Below are 21,807 nucleotides of genomic sequence, written 5' to 3'. Positions count from 1 at the left end.
TGAGCCAATAGTAGCTGTACCTTCTGGAACCATAATTACCATAGGGTACCATAATTACCATAGGGTAATTGCATTTACCCTAATGCAAATACAGACAATAGTAATACAGATATAAAATCCTTTGACTCAATACACAACAGAAGTCACAAAAGGAATCCTGGATTATTCTCAGTGGTTCCCAATTGGTGGTCCGCAGCCCCCAGGAAGTTTGTGTAACCCATGCAGGGGGTCCACAAACTACCATAGAGATATCATTTTTTTTTTCAAAAGTAGGGGGGTCAATGGCTTGGCTTGAAAAACAGGGGGATCTGCAGCACTTATGGTAGATTACTGTATTGGGAACCACGGCTCTCGAAGACTAAATTCTAGCAGGTCTGGGCATGCAGCAATGAGAAACTGTGTGTGTATGGCTGTTGAGCAGGGGTTTAGACCCGCAGCCACAACTAACAAAGGCAGGGTTGCTTTCTTTTTTATTTATCCCCTTCTAGTTTTCTCAAACATCAATGTGACATGCAGAACATTTTAAGCTAAGTTCTTCCTATCACTTTCTCTCTCTACTCAGAAACTCTCCGCCTGCTAAATTGCTGCATGTCAGGCTGTCACTGCAAATACAAGAGCAGGGCCCTTTTATTTATTTATTTTAATGAAAAAGGCAACTTTACTAATTATGGGATAGATGCTCCACTCTCCTTTGCATCTGATCACTGCAGTGACGGAGAAGCAGGATCATATATATATATATTTAACCAGCAAGCCTCATTGTAAACCAGTAGCGTTAAGAGAGGGAACTGAAGGAATTGCACAGTGGCAGAGAGCCAGAACTGGCCACATGGTGGTGACCCCTCCGGGCCAGCCCTGTCATGGAGAAGGGCATTTTGGCACCTGGAGCAAACCACAAAATGGCGCCCCGCCCCCAGAGGTGAAGGGGTGAGTGAAGATCCACACTTGTCTAATAGGGAAGGGCCACCATTTGTCCCCTGCACGACCCCCTGGAGAGCGGCTACCAATCACTAATGAGCTTAGATAGACCTAATGGTCTGAACCAGTCTAAGGCAGCCTCCCATGTTTCTCTGTCCTATGTCTGAGGGTGCTTGTTGCCAACCACTGGTCTCATGTAATCGTTCCCAACTGCAAAGACCTTGGCATTTGACAGCTGAGCTGTTAGCGCATTTAGTACCTACCTGTTTGCTTCATTCAAGGATGTGGCCCCTGTGGCCTTCAAGATGCTGTCAAACTCCCATCAGCCCCAGCCAGTATGGCCAATGGCTAGGCTAGGGATGACGGGTGTCAGAGTCCATCAATCTCTGGAGGGCCACAGGTGCCCCATCCCTGGAAATCTTGCTCCAAATGCTCTCACCACTGGAGGATAAGCAGATGTGGACTCTAGATAAGGCCTTTTCCTAGCATGCATAAATTTCTGGAACATTCTCTGCATTTAAAGCACACCTACAGTGGCTGGGTTCTCTCAAAGAATCCTGGAAACTGGTTGTACCCCTCACATAGCTACAATTCATAGCACCCATAACAAACTACAGTCCCCATAATTCTCTTAAGTAGCCATGTACTTAAAATGTATGATATCAATGTTCTCTTAGCACCTAGATGAATTGTCAGAGGAAGACTATTTTATTTGCTCTGTCCTTTGTTTAATGGGTTTTTTTATTTACTGTTTTGCTGCTGCCTCATTTAGTATTTGTTGTGTCCCCCCCCCCCCCCGGCAGTTTTACTTAGAATTAAAGGTAGGTAATGTAGACATGGCCACTGGTCCCATCACCTCCGGACAAATAGAAGGGGAAGAAATGGAGGCAGGGAGAGATTTTACTTTCTTGGGTTCCATGATCACTGCAGATGGTGACAGCAGTCCCAAAATTAAAAGACGCCTGCTTCTTGGGAGAAAAGCAATGACAAACCTAGACAGCATCTTAAAAAGCAGAGACATCACCTTGCCTACAAAGGTCCGTATAGTTAAAGCTATGGCTTTCCCAGTAGTGATGTATGGAAGTGAGAGCTGGACCATAAAGAAGGCTGATCGCCAAAGAATTGATGCTTTTGAATTATGGTGCTGGAGGAGACTCTTGAGAGTCCCACGGACTGCAAGAAGATCAAACCTATCCATTCTGAAGGAAATCAGCCCTGAGTGCTCACTGGAAGGACAGATCCTGAAGCTGAGGCTCATGAGAAGAGAAGACTCCCTGGAAAAGATCCTGATGCTGGGAAAGATTGAGGGCACAAGGAGAAGGGGACGACAGAGGACGAGATGGTTGGACAGTGTTCTTGAAGCTACCTGGAAACGATGCCTTATGAGGAACGGCTTAGGGAGCTGGGTATGTTTAGCCTGGAGAAGAGAAGGTTAAGGGGTGATATGATAGCCATGTTCAAATATATAAAAGAATGTCATATAGAGGAGGGAGAAAGGTTGTTCTCTGCTGCTCCAGAGAAGCGGACACGGAGCAATGGATTCAAACTTCAAGAAAGAAGATTCCACCTAAACATTAGGAAGACCTTCCTGACAGTAAGAGCTGTTTGACAGTGGGATTTGCTGCCAAGGAGTGTGGTGGAGTCTCCTTCTTTGGATGTCTTTAAGCGGAGGTTTGATAGCCATCTGTCAGGAATGCTTTGATGGTGTTTCCTGCTTGGCAGGGGGTTGGACTGGATGGCCATTGTGGTCTCCTCCAACTCTATGATTCTATGATTTTAACATGAGTTTGACCAAACTGCAGGAGGCAGTGGAAGACAGGAGTGCTTGGTGTGCTCTGGTCCATGGGGTCACGAAGAGTTGGACAAGACTAAACAATAACAACAGTGCAGACATGCTGAACAGAGAAGCACTTGCACATGCCTTTTAAAGGTTTGTCACACGGCAACAGTGATTCCACCATGGTCACAGCCACTGGCCATGCAGTCAACATTCCCCCAGTAGGTTGGAAATTTGGGGAGACTTGTAGTCGCTACTCAGTAAGGTTTTTTAGTGGCTCCTTTGCTCCTGCTGATTTCAATTAGTGTGACTGAGGCTTTGGATTGCTGGTTCACCCACTTAACACACCTGGGGCCGTGTATGCATTGCTCTCTCCCACAGGCCCAAATACAAATTGTTATGTACTGAGCTGAATCCTAGAACAATAGGATTCAGAATCAGCGGGAGCTACCCAATCCAACTCCAGGTGGAAGTTAATCCGCAACCTGATTGGCCTGCTGGAGCAGCCAATCAGGCGGCTGGCAGAAGTGAATCCGCTACCTGATTGGCCTGTAGGAGCAGCCAATCAGGCTGCAGGCAGAAGTCAATCCACAATATAATTGGCCCACAGGTGTAGCCCTGAAGTAGCCAATCACGCAAGGCCCATTGTGTAAATAATGTATATAAGCAGATGGTTTTGGGAAAAGAGCCATTCGTCTTCTCTTCTTCTCCTTGATGACTATGAGCTGAATAAAGAGCATGAAATTCACTCTCGACTCCGAGTATATTTCACTGGCGACGAAGGTGGGATCCTGCTGAGCTGACCGCCACCACGCACTGCACCGCAGCACCGCCACCTGCTGCACCGCTGCATCGCACCGTGCATCCAGGCTTCAGCTCCAGGACCCAAGGAACCCAGAATGGCAACCGACAGCAGCTTCTTGCCATTCAAACCAGCATCAGGAGACTGGGAAGGGTACGCCGCCCGTTTCAACTTCCTCCTGCAAGCGAAAGAAGTCACCAACGATGCCATGAAGAGGGCGACATTCTTCAGCGTCTGTGGAGAGGAGACGTTTGAAATCGCCCGGGCTCTCCTTGCACCTAGAGATGTCGCTACCGTCTCTTACAAAACAATAATGGAACGGCTGAAGGAGCACTTTTCACCACAGCCCTCGGTGGTAGCTTGCCGAAATGCCTTCTACGCAAAGCGGCAAGCCCCGGGGGAAACCATAACTGGGTTTGTGACCTCCCTCCGCCAAGCCGCCCGGTTATGCAACTTCTCAGAGTTGGAGAACATGCTTCGTGACCGCCTCGTCGGTGGCCTGAGGGACGAGATGTTGCAACGACGCCTCTACGCCAAGAAAGACCTCACGTTCCAGATTGCTCTGGAGGAAGCCCTGGCAACCGAAGCCGCCGAGAGGTCAACGCAAGAGGCACGACCGGCCCCGCCATCCCAACCGAGGGTCTACCACGAAGACCTCACCGACGAATCCGAATCTGACAGGGAGGAAGTACACCGAGTACAGCGGCGCACTCAAGCCGCACACACACCACAGCAGCCTCGACGAGAAGGAGGGAACTGTGCAAGCTGCGGGGAGAACCACGAGAGGAGGACCTGTCGTTTCCGCAACGCAGAGTGCAGGCAGTGCAGAAAATTGGGACACATCGCCCGGGTGTGTCGGGCTCGACTCACCCGTCGACAAGCATCAGATGACCGACCCAGGAGCCCCAGGGCACACGGCACCATGCACCAAGGCAACTCGACGGAGATCACGGACTACCAGGTATTCCAGTTGCCCCATCCCAGCACAGAGAAAATTTATATAGAGGTACAGATAGAGGGAGCCCCATGCCGCATGGAGCTGGACACGGGTTCAACTCTATCCATAATCTCGGCCCGAACATTAAGGGAACTGTGCCCTAATGGGGGTCCCAAACTAAGGCCGGCCCCATTCACCCTCCGGGACTTCCAGAAACGTAAGGTCCCTACAATGGGGGTGGGGACCTTCAGGGTGCAATATCGAGGGCGAAAGCAACAATTGGACTTGCTGGTAGTTAAGGGCCCCTACGTTAGCTTACTGGGACTGGCATGGTTTGGACCTCTGGGGCTAGCCGTTACCGGGGTGAACCGCACTAGCTTACAAGTGGACGTGGACGCCATATGCAAAGAGTTTCCAGGGGTTTTCGATGGGGCATTGGGACGATATACAGGACCCCCCATTGCCCTACAGCTAGACCCCGCTGTACGACCCATCAGGCACAAGGCCCGCCGGGTCCCGTTCGCCCTGAAACCCCGCATAGACGAGGAATTGGACCGGCTCGTGGAGCAAGGAGTGCTGGAGCCGGTGCCCAACGCCCCCTGGGAAACTCCAATTGTCACACCCGTCAAGCCTAACGGTTCGGTCCGCATCTGTGCAGACTACAAATGCACCATAAACAAGGCTCTCACGGCCCATGCATACCCAGTGCCAGTGGTCAGCCATGTCCTCGCCACCCTGGCTGGGTCAAAAATCTTTGGCAAACTGGACTTGGCCCAAGCGTATCAACAGTTGCCTGTGGACGAAGCCACAGCAGAGGCTCAGACGATTGTGACGCACAGAGGGGCATTCAGAGTAAAGCGGCTGCAATTTGGCGTTAGCGTGGCACCAGGCATATTCCAGAATCTAATGGACTCTCTCCTTAAAGGGATTCCTGGCGTCACCCCCTTCTTCGATGATGTACTGATCGCCGGGCCCACACCAGAGGAATTTGAGGACCGCCTCCGCTCCGTCCTGCACCGTTTCCAGACGGCGGGCCTCAAGGTGAAGCGGGAAAAGTGTTTACTGGGAGTGCCGCAGGTGGACTTTCTGGGATTTAAGGTGGACGCAGAAGGGGTCCATCCAACCGGTGACAAGGTACGGGCCATTTGTGAGGCCCCAGCGCCCAAGAGCAAGCCCGAACTTCAGTCATTCTTGGGACTATTGAACTTTTACCATGCCTTCCTTCCCCATAAGGCAGCGGTAGCGGAGCCCCTACACAGACTCCTAGATAAAAGGGCCCCTTGGGTGTGGGGCCAGCGACAAAGGGCCGCATTCCAGGCAGTCAAGGACTTGCTCGTCTCGAACTCGGTCTTGGCACACTTCGACGAGAGGCTGCCAGTGGTGCTGGCATGCGACGCCTCTCCCTATGGCATCGGCGCTGTCCTGGGACACCAACTCCCGGATGGAAGAGAGGTGCCGGTGGCATACTTCTCCCAGACGCTTGCTGCAGCCGAACGAAACTACTCACAGATTGACAAGGAGGGTCTGGCAATCGTGAAGGGCGTAAAAAAATTCCATGATTTCTTGTACGGGCGGCCCTTTACCATAGTGACTGACCACAAGCCGTTGCTTGGCCTGTTTGCCCCCGAGAAGCAGACCCCCCAAGTGTTGTCTCCACGTGTCCTCAGGTGGTCAATTTTCCTTGCCGGCTACCAGTATGCACTAATCCACCGCCCTGGGAAGGCGATGGGCCACGCAGACGCACTCAGCAGGCTACCACTACCAGAAACAGGCCCCGACCCAGCGCCTGCGCAAGAGGTTATGACCCTGGAGCTGCTTCCCGACCGACCCATTCAGGCACAAGAAGTTGCGCACCATTCCACAAAAGATAGGGTCATCTCCCGGGTCCTGGACTGGGTGTGGCGAGGATGGCCCAGCAGCAGCCCCGGGCCAGAATTCGCTGGCTACACAAACCGCAAACATGAACTGTCGGCCCACAAGGGGTGCCTGTTATGGGGAAGCAGGGTTGTTGTTCCCCAGCCCCTCCGCAAAAGGGTCCTCACAGCCCTACACGAGACACACCCAGGGGTAGTGAGGATGAAGGCCCTTGCCAGGAGTTATGTGTGGTGGCCGGGGATTGACAGAGAGATAGAGGCCTGGGTCCAACACTGCCAGACCTGCCAAGAATCCCGCTCGGATCCCCCAAGGGCCCCAGTCCAGCCCTGGGAGTCCGCCCGACATCCATGGTCACGCTTGCACGTGGACTTCGCTGGCCCCTTCCAGGGAAAAACATTCTTCATAGTGGTGGATTCCTACACCAAATGGCTGGAGGTCGCACTGGTACCGTCCACTTCTACGGCGGCAGCCATCCGGGTACTACGTAAGCTGTTTGCAACCCACGGGCTCCCTGACACCCTCGTCTCGGACAATGGAACCGCATTCACGTCAGAGGAGTTCCAGACCTTCACAGCGCAGAACGCCATCCGCCACATCCGCTCAGCACCATTCCACCCTGCCACCAATGGCCAAGCGGAGCGCATGGTGCGGACCACCAAGGACAGCCTCCGCCGCATAACACAAGGGGACTGGGAATACCGCCTTGCCGCATTTCTTCTAGCACAGCACAGCACCCCAAGCACAACGACGGGCCGGAGCCCAGCTGAACTACTCATGGGCCGGCGCCTTGCAACTAGACTGGACCGACTTCACCCCGACAGAGCTCAGGATGAGGTAGTGGTGGGGAATGGCAGGAACCCCCGGACATTTGTGGCCCAGGACCCAGTGTATGCAAAGAATTTTGGGGCAGGCCCAGCATGGGTACCTGCCACAGTCACCAAGGTGACCGGTCCCGTGTCGTACGAGGTACTAACGGAAGGGGGGCAATGTTGGCGCCGCCACTGCGACCAGCTACGGCGACGATTCCCAGGAGGAACCCGGGAGGAGAGCGGGACAGAGGGGTCCCAAGGGGACAGCAGGGCAGTGAGGCCTGTAGAGCGAGAGGGGTGGGCAGGGGAAGCAGAAGCAGTAGGCAGAGAGGGGCGCCCTGAGGCTGGAAGGACACCGGAACCAGAGTCACAACCTAGTGGTTCAGTGGCGCCAGACCAGACAGCCCCGGCACAGCCAGCAGCCTCGGAACACGAGCCAGAACCAGAACCCCTGACCAAGGAACACCCCAGGCCACAACGCACACGGAGGCGGCCAGCAGACCTTGGGGACTACGAATGCAACTTCCCGGGCAGGACTGGAACTTAGAGGGGAGGGGTGTTATGTACTGAGCTGAATCCTAGAACAATAGGATTCAGAATCAGCGGGAGCTACCCAATCCAACTCCAGGTGGAAGTGAATCCGCAACCTGATTGGCCTGCTGGAGCAGCCAATCAGGCGGCTGGCAGAAGTGAATCCGCTACCTGATTGGCCTGTAGGAGCAGCCAATCAGGCTGCAGGCAGAAGTCAATCCACAATATAATTGGCCCACAGGTGTAGCCCTGAAGTAGCCAATCACGCAAGGCCCATTGTGTAAATAATGTATATAAGCAGATGGTTTTGGGAAAAGAGCCATTCGTCTTCTCTTCTTCTCCTTGATGAATATGAGCTGAATAAAGAGCATGAAATTCACTCTCGACTCCGAGTATATTTCACAAATCCTGCCCAAGTGGATCACTGTAAGGCTCTCTATAGCAAAGCTTTAGAACTGATCCCTGGGCACATTGTTCAGCCTTCTTTGGAATCCCTGCAACTGGTTCCTTCGGGGCCCCAGCGATCCACTGACCCAGGTCTACATTTGGGTCTGTGGGACAGAACATGCACAAATATAGCGTTTCTTACTCTTAATTAGGGTCATTTCTTGGGCCAAGGTTGAGACCCCAGCTTAATGGACAAATTATTAATACTGGGAGTATTGGGTTGCAAGCATTGGGATGGGACTGCTCTCTCCCTCTCCCCTGCAACACACAAACACAGCATATTGGCGCATGCTCTCGTTTCCCCTCCTTGTCTTTGACAGTTTGGTGCCGGAGGCTTATGAATATTAATTGGGCCTCTTGAATAATTGATCCCCACACCCACCAATCCCGAACTTGAACTGACCCTCTTTGTACACACTCACATGCACAGCGCATGATGCCAGGAGGTACTTGGGTTTGGAGTGTGTTGGCGCAGGGCCTCCCATAGTTATGGCTGGGGGGGGCGCACTTGTGACTCCCCATTGATGATCGTGCATTGTGGTTATTTGCATGTGTTTGCAGCGGCTGTGCTGGCAGGTAACTAGATGCAGAGAAGAACCAGGCTCCTTGTCAAACGGATCTACGAAAGCAGGGATTTTGGCAGGTGCAGCTGCTCATCACAAAGGGGAGGGGGGGGAACAAAACCTGCCAACATTCTCTCATCCAAGGTGCAGGAGCATTGCCTTCCTTTGGACCTGGTCACTTTTTATACGATAAAACAACATAATCATAATGTTACATTAAGCCACTTGAACAAGCCCCTAGAACCAATATCTGACTGAACTAAGCCAGAGAGAGAGGGGGGGGGGAATCTTTCATCTGTTTTTCCCTTGTGTTTATTTTTAGATTGTAAGCCCCTTGGGGATCTGCCTCCCCCCACTGTTTTGTTTTTGTTTTTTCTAAAACAAACAAATGCACTGTACATCTCTCCCTCAAGAACCCAAAATAGTTAGGCTGCTGCCATACTCTCCAACATTTCTCATAGTGACGCCCTATTTAATAATAATAATAATAATAATAATAATAATAATAATAATATTTATACTCCACCCATTTAACTGGGTTTCCCCAGCACTTGGGGGGCTTCCAACATATATATAAACATAATAAAATATTTAACATGACACAAAACAGGGCTGCCTTCAGATGTCTTCTGTGGTTTAACTTTTATGTTGCCATGATATAGCATGATATAACAAGACAGACAGACAAAACAAAGCTATGGTTTGTTTTAAGCAGAATTTGTTCAACAAACCATGAGTCACCTCACAGAAGAGCAAACCAGCCATGGTGTGTTTCTGCGAAGCTTGGCTTGTTTTCCCCTCATGCCTCTATAGTCTGGTGAGCAACTGGGATGGGGGTGATCAAACAAACTGTAGTCAAGCAAGGCTGTTGGCTCCAGGCATAATGCCAACCCTTAGTTCAAAGAAAAAGACATAGTTTGTAAGCCAACAACAAACCATAGTTTCACATCATAATTTGTGCTGAAAAACGTGCCATGGTTAGTTTGCTGAAATGGTTTCAGACATTTAAACAAGTCACACTTTGGCAAAACAAACCATGGCTTAGCTTTATGTGCAAACCAAACCTGTAGTTAGTTTCCCTTGCCACTGTCCCCCCCCCCCCACAGCCGGAGCCGGGTGATCTTGTGCCCCTGGCAGAACCGTCCAGATTGCACCCCCTAGCCATGGACAAATTAGCTCTTCTTACCTCCAATCCTTCAACCCCCCCTTCCACCCATTCAATTCACCCTCTATTTAAAACCATTTCTTATGAGGCAATAATCAATATTTATATTTATGGACATATTTTTAGCCGATTTTGTGCCCCCCCATCACCTGTGCCCCTGGTGGGGGTCTACTTCACCACCCTCTAGCTATGGCCCTGCCCCCCGGACCTTGCACAAGTTAAAGGGCTTGTTCTAAGGTGTAATGTAGAAGTTTCAGAGTTTCAGATCTCTTTATTTCATTCATTTTCATATGTGGTACTTTAGCTTTTTAAAATTGTACAGCTGGCTGGGTTTGGAATCAAGAGTTTGCATATTTTGTCTCAATATTGTGTAGTTCAAAATGTGTCTTTGTACACTAAATATGTTTCCTTTTTATGTGGATGTTTCACTTGTGTGATGGGCATTTGCTAGACATTTTGAATGTTTTTGGGTGATCTTCCTTAAGTCCTTGAGGACAGAGGCAGGGTTTGTAATATGTCTACAAAATATTTTTTAAAGTTGTTTTTCTGTTCACCATGTATTTGGATATTTAAGATATTGTAACCAAATCTTGCATGACGGTTCCTCAGATCAAGGAGCATGTTTTTGTCCAAATTTGTATACTATTGGATGCCATTAAACAAGATGGTGGGGTGAACCTTTCAAAATTGCAATGATTTTAACTCTGCATTGATTTTTTTTTTGTTCTTATAATTCTCAAGCAACACTGGGTATGCGGTTTCTTGTATACAGTCATACCTCGGTTTGAGAACGCTTTGGTTTGAATACTTTCGGTTTAAGTACTCTGCGGACCTGGAAGTGTTTACTTCCGGGTTCCACGGCGCGTGCATGCGCAGAAGTGATCTGCATGCCATGCGCATGCGCAGAAGCGCTCTATCGACGCTTCGCACACGCGTGGAAGAGACACTCGGTTTAAGTACTTTTCGCGGAGCAAATGGCTCCCCAGAACCAATTGAGTACTTAAACCGAGGTACCACTGTAATATAAAATAATGCAGCTCATGATTTAATGAGAAGGTGCTATCTAGTTGTTGCTTTAAGCCCAAATAAAATGCAGGGCAATTAGTAAATTTCTTTAAATAAATGAGCATATGTACATGAAAAGTGATGATAATGACAACGGCATGTGTGTTTTGTCCCCTCTTGAGAAAAAGGCCAGCCTAACTGGCAAGTGGAAATTGTCGGTGTGTTCCTGTTTAAACATATCACAGTCCTGAGGTTTCATTGCCCAAATGAGGGTTCTGTTATTTTGATAGTTGTTACCCTGATGCTAATCCAGAGGGAGAACAGCTGTCAGGAGAAATTTATAAGATTAAACAGTAAGGTCATTGCTGCAGAGGAAGAATTCCAGATCTGGAGTAGAAAAATAACCCCCATATCAGTGGAAGCCATTCATTTAACGAAGCTTCCACACACCAACACCCTGCCCATTTTCAGTTCATTTTTGTTTCCTCCACAGCAAAAAACAAAAGTCCAGGATTCAGTAAATCCCTAGAATTGGGGAAACCCGAGGAAAAGGGGCAAGCAACATTTTGCAGAAAGCTATGGGTATGTGGGCAGAGACACAAATGCGAATTTAGTAGGTTTAATGGAAACTGGTGAAGACTTTTTATTTATTTCAGAAGGCTTTTGGATGCTGACAGAGTGTGATTTTACATTATCTGACTGTATTGACCATTGAGTTTTTTGTGTTCTTAGGATTTAGGCTGTGCAGAAAGTGGGGGAGGAACTATCCTTCAGGACTACTTTAAGAGCCCCACCCCAGAGAGCTGTATAAAGCCCTGCAAGTTTAGCCCGTTAAGTCAACCAGCACAAATGGAGCCTGAATGCCATAGTCAAGGGTCAACAGGTAGCAAGCAGCATAAGCCCTAAGCAGGGTCGGACTACGTGCGAGACCAAAACCTGCCACTCCCAAATGCATCTTCTCAATTTGGCTCAGCGCCCTGTGCAAGAGAACCACCCCCACTGCGCTGAATCTGCCGCTGCCCCAAAGGTGGCAAGGAACCTTGGGCTGGCTATGTCTGTCCCTCAACCCACCTCACCCCACCAAGAGGAGGAACCCAGGAAATTCCATCTGGTCATATAATTCTTCTGCGCTACCAGAGAACAGGAAGTTAAGTGCTGTCCATGAGGACAAATGGGGCACCACAGTCCCACCAGCCTCAGCCTTGATTCTTCTGAGCCAACCTGTTGCCTTCTTGCCTGCAACCAGCCCAAGGGAGGCCCTGGCTATCAGCTCCCACCACCATAGTCTCATGGCTGCCATTGTAGGCATCAGGGAGCAGAGGATGGGAGAGGAAGGAGAATTAATGGTCCTTGCCTCTGGCTCCCCCTACTGTTGGCCTCCTGACTTCTCCCCTAAAAGTCCCCATGGAAACCAGACACTGCTGGTTAAGTGCCAGCCTCAGGCAGTCTGGGCAGAGTCAGGGACAAAAGCAAGGTAGCCAGGCTTTGTTTTTTGGGGGTGGGGAGGCTTTATGGCAGTGATGGGCAACCTTTTGAGCCTTTTGTGTCAAAATTCACCCAAAAAACGAGCATAACTCGGGTGGTGTGTCACTTCAAGAAAAAACCACAATTTCGCAATATTTATAGTTTGAATAACAAAAATGTATAATTGTTTCCCCTTTAAAAAAAGGAAAAGGAAGAGGGAAAAGAATTATAAAAGTTTTTTTATTTTATTTTTTTAAAAAAATTTAAAAAGGGGAAAAAATAAGGCAAAACCCAGAGGTCTTTCCCAGTGGGACTCTGGGCTCAGGCCTTCCTCCAACAGGTCTGCCGCTGGGGAGGTGGGCTCCGGTTGGGCCTGTGCCTCCTCATGGCCCTCTTCAGCCCACCTCTCCCCTCACTTGGCTATACTTGCGTGGCAGCGGGGCAACAGGGAAGGGGTTTCAGCTTACTTGGGTGTCTCTTCTCTCTTCCCGGGATGGCGGCAAGGTGGCGGTTGGGGTTGGGGTTCTTCTCCCTCCTCCAAGGGCCCCCTCCTCTCCCTTGAGGCGGGGGCGACGGGGACGACAACGGAGTGAGCGGACCCCTGTTCTCCTTTGCCTTGTTTTTCCTTCTTTTCTCCCTCCTTTTTGTGGGGGCAGCGGCAGTGGGGCCGGGGCTTCCTTTTTCCTCCTCCGGCCTCCGGAGTGCCTCGAGGCCATCCATCAGGTTTGCAGGGTGGGGGTGGGGTCTGGCAGCTCCCCGGTTGTTTCACTGGTGGCCCCCAGTGTCTGGGCGGTGGCGGTTTCGGTGGCTTGGGAGCCCATCCGGCAGCTCCTGCAGCGCTGGTCACTTTCAGGAGCTCCGCGGCTCTGTGCCGACCGCCAACGTGCCTCGCCAGAAGTCCACAAGGCCCCCAGAGATGCGTCACCTGCGGCATTCCACCGCCGGCCGGAAGTGAGGTCTCAGCATGCGGCCACATGTCACCGAAAATGGCTATGCGTGTCAGTGCTGACACACATGTCATAGGTTTGCCATCACTGCTTTATGGGATGAACTGAGTTATCTGCCACACAATCAGTCAGTTAGTTAAGCATTTTCATTTATTTACTTGATTTGGGGGGCGGGGGCGGAGCAGGTGCCCCCTGGCTTTGCCCATGAACAAGTGGGGTTTGCATGTAGTCTGGCTGGTAACCAGAAGGATGGTGACTTGAGCTCACCCAGGGCTGGCTGTGGGCAGGATGCCTGCATTGCAGGGGGTTGGACTAGATGACCCTTGGGGGTCCCTTCCCACTCTACAGTTCCATGAAGCGCTTTCTCCTGTTGTAGTACCCCACCCCTCTCTGTGTACCACTCCTCCTTGGAGTGCTGCATAAAACGAGGCTGAGGGTCAGAGAGGGTCTGTCTACTATGACCCTCCCCAGATAGAGAAGACAACTCCTTTCTTTTATCAGAAGTCCACCTGTATGACTCTAGCATCTCACACTAGCACAAATTGTAAAAGGCAAAAATAGAGACGATTATTTTGCAGAGACAAGCATCAGAAAATATGGGCATGCCCTGGTGAATGAAGATTTCTGGAGGTTCCGCTACAGATGACAAGAATATGCAATTCCCAGAATATTTGTAAGTGAAGTAACAGTAAATAAGAATACACCTCAACATGTGGATGCTGCATTTCATTCCCTTTAATTCTGAGCCATATATCCATGTAAAGCAAATTTTAAAATCCCACTTTTCCTCAAAAATACTTTAAGACAGCTGACAACAGCCAATCAAAACAACACAGAAGATGTGCAAAAATTAAAAGTAGCCAAGGCTGAAGCAATCTAAAAGCATCAAATGAAACAATTAAAACAGCTTGCAACTGAATAACCCACAAAGGAAAGGCTTTATCTTTGCAGTGAAAGCTCTCTATAGAGGTGGCAAAGTGGCCTTCCCTTGGGAGGAACTTCCAAAGCCAGTTCACGGGGTCAAGCACCAGCACCAGTTCTTCTTCTCTGGCGATCCCTCATAGCCAAGTAAGATTGTCTTCCATGAACACGGTCTTAACAGTGAGTCCACAAGTGACTGTGGAGGCCAATTCTGGATCCACACATCCCTCCACAGTGGGGACATTGGTTTCCAGGCAAGAGCTGATCACGGTGTGGATTTGCCAAGCGTGCCTTCCTCTTAACACATTTCTCCCTTGCGTCCTGAGATCGAGTGTCTTCAAAGCCCATGACACCTTTGGTAAAGGCTGTTCTCCAACTGGAGCGCTCGCAGGCCAGTGTTTCCCAGTTGTCAGTGTTTATACTACATTTTAAAGATTTGCCTTGAGAGAGTATTTGAACCTCTTTTGTTTACCACCAACATTACGCTTTCCATTTCAAAGTTCAGAATAGAGTAGTTGCTTTGGAAGGCGATCGTCAGGCATCCTCACAACATGACCAGTCCAACAAAGTTGATGTTGAAGAATCATTGCTTTGACACTGGTGATCTTTGCTTCTTCCAGTACACTGGCATTGGTTCGCCTGACTTCCCAAGTGATATGTAAATTTTTGGGGGACACCACTGATGGAATCTTTCAAGGAGTTGGAGATGGCATTTATAAGTGGTCCATGTTTCAGAAGCATACAGTAAGCTTGGTAGTACAATAGCTTTGTAAACAAGCATTTTGGTTTCCCTGCAAATTTCCTGGTCCTCAAACACTCTGCACTTCAATCAGGAAAAAGCTGCACTCGCAGAGCTTAGGCAATGCTGGATTTCAGCATCAATGTCAGCCCTTGCGGAAAGGTAAATGCCTAGGTAGGAGAAGTAATCAACATTTTCCAACATTACTCCATTGAGTTGGATACGTGGCGCTGCAGAGGGGTTGTTTTGTGCTTGTTGGTGCAGCACTTTGGTTTTTTGGATGTTGAGTGATAGGCCAAGCTTTTTGTATGCTTCTACAAAGATATTTTAGGGACGCCAAGCAGAAGGTCGGCGGTTTGAATCCCTGCGATGGGGTGAGCTCCCGTTGCTCGGTCCCAGCTCCTGCCAACCTAGCAGTTCGAAAGCACATCAAAGTGCAAGTAGATAAATAGGAACCGCTACAGTGGGAAGGTAAACGGTGTTTCCGTGTGCTGCTCTGGTTCACCAGAAGCGGCTTTGTCATGCTGGCCACATGACCTGGAAGCTGTACGCCGGCTCCCTCGGCCAATAATGTGAGATGACCGCCGCAACCCCAGAGTCGGTCACGACTGGACCTAATGGTCAGGGGTCCTTTTACCTTTACAAAGATATTTAGGATGGTTTGGAGGTCATCCTCTGAGTGTGCACACACTACGGTACATTGTCACCAGCATACTGAAGCTCTATGACAGAAGTTGTGGTAACCTTACTCTTTGCTTTCAGTCTACTCAGATTGAAGAGCTTTCCATCTGTTTGATATATGATTTCTACCTGGGTGGGGAGTTTCCCTTTGACAAAGTATAGGATCATGACAATGAAAATAATAAACAAAGTTGGGGCGATAACACAACCCTGTGAATGGTTCACTTTGAAAGCCATTGTCAGGCGTCAGTATCAAGGCATCGGTTGAAATCCTGTACTCCTTTGTGATGGATTTAGCTAAGACTCATTTGTCTCCGAAATGAATCATGTTTAGAGTCAGATGCCATTATTTTAAGGATGCGGAAAGGTCTCCTCCTCATATAAATTAATGCCACAGAAGAGAGAATTGGGATTTGAAGTGACTCTAACAAATTGGAGAACTAAATGGGTCCAAACTAACAGAATGAAATTCAATAGGGATAAATGTAAGTTTCTACACTCAGGCAGCTGCACAAATATAAAATGAGGGATTGCCAGTGGTATGTATGAAAAGGATCTAGGGGTCTTAGTGGATCACAAGCTTAGCATGACTCAGCTGGGTGATGCAGCAGCAAAAAACCCTAATGCTATTCTAGGCTGCATCAGCAGAAGTCTAGTGTCCATATCAAGGGAAATCATAGTCCTGCTCTGTTCTGCAAAGAGGAGACTGAGAGGAGATGATAGCCACCTTCAAATACCTCAAGGGCTGTCACATGGAAGATGGAGGAAACTTGATTTCTCCTGCTCCGGAGGGTAGGACTTGAACAAATGAATTGAAGTTACAAGAAAGGAGATTCCGACTAAACATCAGGAAGAACTTTCTGACAGTAACAGCTGTTTGACAGTGGAACCTTGGGAGGTCGTGGACTCTCCTTCTTTGGAGGTTTTTCAGCAGAGGTTGGATGATCATCTCTCATGGGTGTAAAGGGTTGGACTAGATGACCCTTGGAGTCCCTTCTAACTCCACAGTGCTATGATTTTATAATTCTATAAGTGAATTCACAGATTGTGCATAGCAGGGCCTTTTTTGGGGGGGGAGCTCCCTTCCCTAGGAGCAGAAGATGGCATCCTTCCTGTATGCCCCAAGGGCCATATTTTGAACTGAGCAAAGTCTGAAAGGCCAGTGACTTTGGCTCTGGCCACTGACTCACTCCAGCATGAGCCAAGTGTGGATAAAAGCCCTCCTGTCTTGCTCCCCCTCCCCCCTCCATTTAGCATGAGCAGGTGAGGAATGTACTACTGAAATAATAAGCACAGGGAGATTGAGAAAACCTCACTGGCAATCTCCACCAGCAATAACCATGGCGTCTGCCAGATCTTCAACTTCTGGAAAGAAGTTGGTTACCTGCTTACCTGGCAAACATGACCTATGCTCTGATTAGCTGAATTAAGGGGTTTGATGGCAGCAATTTCTGGGTAGTTTGCAAATGCAACAGGCCTACTTTGCAAGGCAGTTGTGCAAGGAAGAGTGTAAGCAGGCTCTCCTAGCCTCCCCCAAGAAGCATAATCCAAAGGCTCTTTAATCCTCCCATGGCCAGGGCACTATCTATAAGCATCTCAAACATTTACCTGCACTTTGCTTTGTATATGCAGAACACAAGTAACTACATATTGCCATATATTAAAGGCTTTTTTTCAGGTTGGTTTTTTAGTGCCAGTTGGCTTTTAAAAAAAGTATTTTATTTTCGGCGTAGTTTTTACTGTGATATTTAGTTGTTGTTTGTTTGTTTAAAAAAACTGTTTGCTTCTCTTGAGTCCATGGATAGGAAAAGCAAATAACAAGTATTATTATGAACAGATTGAAACCATACAGTCCAGCCAGCAAGCAGTGTCGGCAGCTGATCAAGGGACTCAATTGCTACTTTGTGCAGGGAGAACTATGGCCTTTGAGGGCACCTTGAGAGATTTGCCACTGCATCAAGCAGAGATAATTTTATCCTAAACCTTTCTGGGTGAATGTGTATCCAATGCGCCTCCAGCAACTGGGACTGATTTTTTGGTGGCAGGAAAGTTGTTGTTTTGTTCTCGCATTTGATTTGGTATATAAGCCTATTCCCTCTTGTTGACCCCTAGGTGGCCTCAGGGAGTCCTGGGCCCATTACAGTGTACATCTCACAGAGCTACCGGTAGTAATTTCTTCACAGAAGCATTCCTCATCCCAATGCAAAAACTTTTCTTCTTTGCTCTTTGATTTGAAGCCCCCTTCTCAGCTGGGAATATTTCTAATTTATCTGTTATGTGCTGAACTTCTTTTCTAATGGGACATGAACAAAATCTCCAAAATTAGCCTAGGCGAGGGCATCCAGGCAAAAAATAATAATTCATAAATTTTTGCATTAAGAAGAGGAAATGGGGACACGGGGGGGGGGGGATATGAATGAATCAGTGGACAATTATTGAATGACCATATCCACGGAATCCTAAACAGGGGTCAAAGGAAGACTGCCCAGAAGAACCCACCCCAGCTGGGGGCTACAAAGAGCTCTTCTAACTTCTCTTTCTCTCTTGCCTCTGTTTTGTTTAACCAGTGAGGCTGCAGTTCTTGTCTGCTCAAGGGAAAGCATGGCTAGTTTCTCTCCTTGTTTCTGATGAGATTCCTCCCCGCCCCCCACATCCCAGAAGGTCATCTCTGGGGAAGGGCTGGCCTTTAGCAAAGGACAGCCTTTGCCCTTCATACTCTGAGCTGCATCTTCCCCATGTGGAATTTGTTTTTCTATTCCTTCGCAACCTGTGCAGGGTGATTACAGGATGACACTGAAAAGCAGAGAAGGCGCAGATGAATGCGTGGTTCCCATCTGCCCAGTGTCTCCAAGACTTCTGCTTCTGTCTAGAAGACATGGGACCTGCTCTCATCCAATGCAGGACCAAAGAGTCCCATGGAAGAGGGTGGCTTCTCCCAGTGAAACTTTGTCCTCCACTTAAGAGTTTCTGTACTGCTTCAGAGTCTCCATCCAGACTCTCAAGAGCTGCAGTGAGCAGTGGAGTCAGACTGTTGGCTCCTCTAGCTCAGTATTGCCTACACTGACTAGCAGCATCTCCTACAGTTTCAGGCAAGAAGTCTCTGGGGACTGAACCTGGGCAGGTGCTTTCTCTCTGAGCTATGCTCCCCTTTCCTGTGGTCACCCTCAAAGAGATTTCCTTCTTTGCTGCCATTTTAGAGGCTTTTAAGGTTGGGAACAGAGCAAGAGCACTTCAACCTCACCATTCCTTGAATCAAAACATAAGTGACAGCACAGTGAAGTAACACAGTAGAGCTAAACCTGCTGCCAGCTGGCACACCATGCACTCCAGTGCATATTGGGGCTGTTCAGTTAATTCCAAAGCACTTGGAACAAAACTAGGAAGCAATGTGTTGATGGCTACTGGCTGGTTGGAGGCAGGCATGGGGAGTCAAACTAACCCTTAAAAATGGCACAGCCTGCTTGGCTGCATTGAAAGTGCATGGAGATGGAAGTCTGTGCCCCCAGTTAGTTGAGTCCCAGGGTTCCCTCACCAACCTTCCTTAAGCCTGGCTTCCAGCCCCACCTCACCTGCCTATGCAATTTAGGATGGGAACACTCCAGGAATGATCCAAGGAGATGTTTCTCTCTCTTTTTGTTGCCCAGTCCTAGATGTAGCATGCACCATGGTGACAAAAGAAGGGCAGCTTTAAAAATCACTCCAAATACCACAAGCATAGCATTTTTCCTTTTGTGCCAGAATCAATGATTGCTGGGACTGGATTTGACTTTAGAGGGCTGGGAAAGGTGGTCTGCAAAAGCCAGGCAGAACTCCTGGCTTGCTTATATTCTCCATCATAGGTGGGGAGTGGGATGTTAGGGAAGGTGGGCTGGGCACCAGGAAATCCCTGAGGTTTTTGTCCCTGGAGCAGGAAGCAGGATGGGGGAATAGTGCAGATCGTTGGATTGTACCCAAATGGATGGGTTAAAAAGAAGAAGCGGGGGTGCCCAGATGGGCTGGAAGAATGGTGCTGGGATTGAGGAAGGGGAGCTGAGGAATTAGGTCAGTACAGAGGACGAGATGAAGCCGGGAAACTTTCCGCCTAGCTGCTTCCCCACTCCTCCCCTTCCACCTCCTGCATCCCGTCTCCCGCAGCAACCGCATCCTTCGACAGTGGACTGGGATACCCAGGCTCACTCACCCGCTGCCTTGCTTATGGCACAGCTGGGGTCCGGCTTCTTTTGCTGGGGTCAGTAGGTACCCAACTCCTGCTTCCAGCTGTCACGCTCCGAAGTCCCAGATTTCAAAGCGGGGGGGGGGGCGTTGTAAGGAGAGCAGCGTGGGGGCCGCCCACTTCGGGGAATGACGGACATAGCTTCCTAGCCAATGGGGAGGCGAGGGACCGCCCAGGTGGAGATCACTACTCCGTGGGGTGGGCAGGGGACAGAAATGATGTCATGATGTATGGAGGAGAGGCAGGGGGGAAGATGTTGGGATGGTGTTAGACTGACTTCAATCTCCGCCGCCGCCGCCGCCTTTTCTGGAAAGGGGGGCAAAGCTGGGCTGGTGAATAATACGTTGGCGAGGTATCTTCTCCCTTCAGGCTGAGCTGAGGAACACGCAAGACCAGGACACCCGGGCTCTCTCTATGGACTGGACACGCGTCTGTTAAGTCTTGGGGAGCAGAATGGGGAGGGGGAAATTTCCTAAGAAATCGGGGCTAGGGGCTTAGTAGGGGTAGGCATAGAAGGGGCTGACGCAATCCCTTCTGCTAGCTAGAACTTGTGCAGCTTGGAAGCAAAGGCTGCAGTCCTATGCGCACCCACTTTGGAGTAAGCATCACTGAACCCAGGGGAACTTCCTTCCAAGTTCACCTGCCCAAGTGTGAGCCAGAAATCCCAAGTTCAGCCACTTTAATAGCCATGGGAAATCCTGAGCAGTGTGGTTAAGGGTGCTGAACTTCCAGAACTACAGTTCCCAGCACCCTTAAGAAGCTACAGTTCCCAGGATTCCCCGAGACTGTCAAAGGGGTATGATGATAGTGCTTTGAATGTACTGTGTGACCTTAGGCAAGCTACTATTCCTCAGTGCCTTCCCAGTCTGTAATACAGTGGTACCTCGGTTTATGAACACAATTGGTTCTGGAAGTCTGTTCATAAACTGAAGTGTTCATAAACTGAAGTGAACTTTCCCATTGAAAGTAATGGAAAGTGGATTAATCTGTTCCAGACAGTCCGCGGAGTACTTAAACTGAAGCGTTCATAAACTGAAGCGAACTTTCCCATTGAAAGTAATGGAAAGTGGATTAATCCGTTCCAGACGGGTCCGCGGAGTACTTAAACTGAAGCGTTCATAAACTGAAGCATGGGTGTAATTGGTTCCGGAAGTCTGTTCATAAACTGAAGCGTTCATAAACTGAAGCGAACTTTCCCATTGAAAGTAATGGAAAATGAATTAATCCGTTCCAGATGGGTCCATGGTGTTCATAAACCGAAAATTCATAAACCGAGGTGTTCATAAACCGAGGTTCCACTGTATGGGGAATGATCACAGAATCCCCTGGGTGGGCTCAAACCACCAATCTTCTGGTTTACAGCCAGATGCACTGACCTTCCTGGTCTACCTTACAGGGTTTCTAGAAGGATTACTAAAATAATATATGCAAAGAGCTTTAAACATTTGAAGTGGGCTTTTATTATTCTCAGATCAAGAACCAGATGAGATTCTTGTTTGATGTCTGGGTCTGGGGGGAGGATGAGGCCAAGACACCTGGGCTCCTCTAACACCACATTCATAGGATCATGCTGATATTCCCTGCAATGTCTCATATTCAACACATTTGTCAGAACTTGTGAGGGGCTGCTGAGCCTTACTGTCTTTAATGGATATGGGAAGGTCAGGAGGTGAAGGACAGGGAATAGGGGCTCCCGCATCCATGGGGGTATATTTGGGCAGTTAACTATGTCAGAAACAGGCTGGGAAGAAAATGTGCTACTGGGGGCCCTGGTGATTTATAAAAATACAATCACCTCTGATACCTGAAGGATAAGTGGCAGTTGGAGGGCTGGAAGTGATTTCATACAGATGACATCACCAAAGGTTGACATTCCTCTCCCCTCTGTGTGCCCTTTTGATAAGGGCATGATGGGAATGCTGGATGGAATGCACGCTTAGATGATGAGCTGATATGGCTGGGACCCGCCCACTTTAAAGTGTATTACATAATAACACTTTAGATGTGGTTCAC

General features: G+C 49.0%; 1 protein-coding gene across 2 annotated transcripts in view; it reads right to left on the bottom strand.

Moving 5' to 3' along the window:
- The window catches only part of LOC118075383 (leucine-rich repeat neuronal protein 1-like), a 40,994-nt gene extending 21,098 nt beyond the window's left edge, over positions 1–19,896 (bottom strand). Inside the window, exon 1 of one of the 2 annotated variants that reach the window (XM_035097327.3) lies at positions 19,762–19,896. The gene's annotated coding sequence lies outside the window, so the exon portion shown is untranslated. The remainder of the gene's footprint in view (positions 1–19,761) is intronic. The other variant, XM_088658673.1, reaches the window with a different exon arrangement.
- Between the last annotated feature and the right edge of the window lie 1,911 nt (positions 19,897–21,807).

Source organism: Zootoca vivipara, chromosome 15 (genome assembly GCF_965207765.1).
Source record: "Zootoca vivipara chromosome 15, rZooViv2.hap1.1, whole genome shotgun sequence".
NCBI lineage: Eukaryota > Metazoa > Chordata > Lepidosauria > Squamata > Lacertidae > Zootoca > Zootoca vivipara.
Note: the sequence above shows the minus strand (reverse complement) of the source record. Positions and strands in the feature narration are given on the sequence as shown.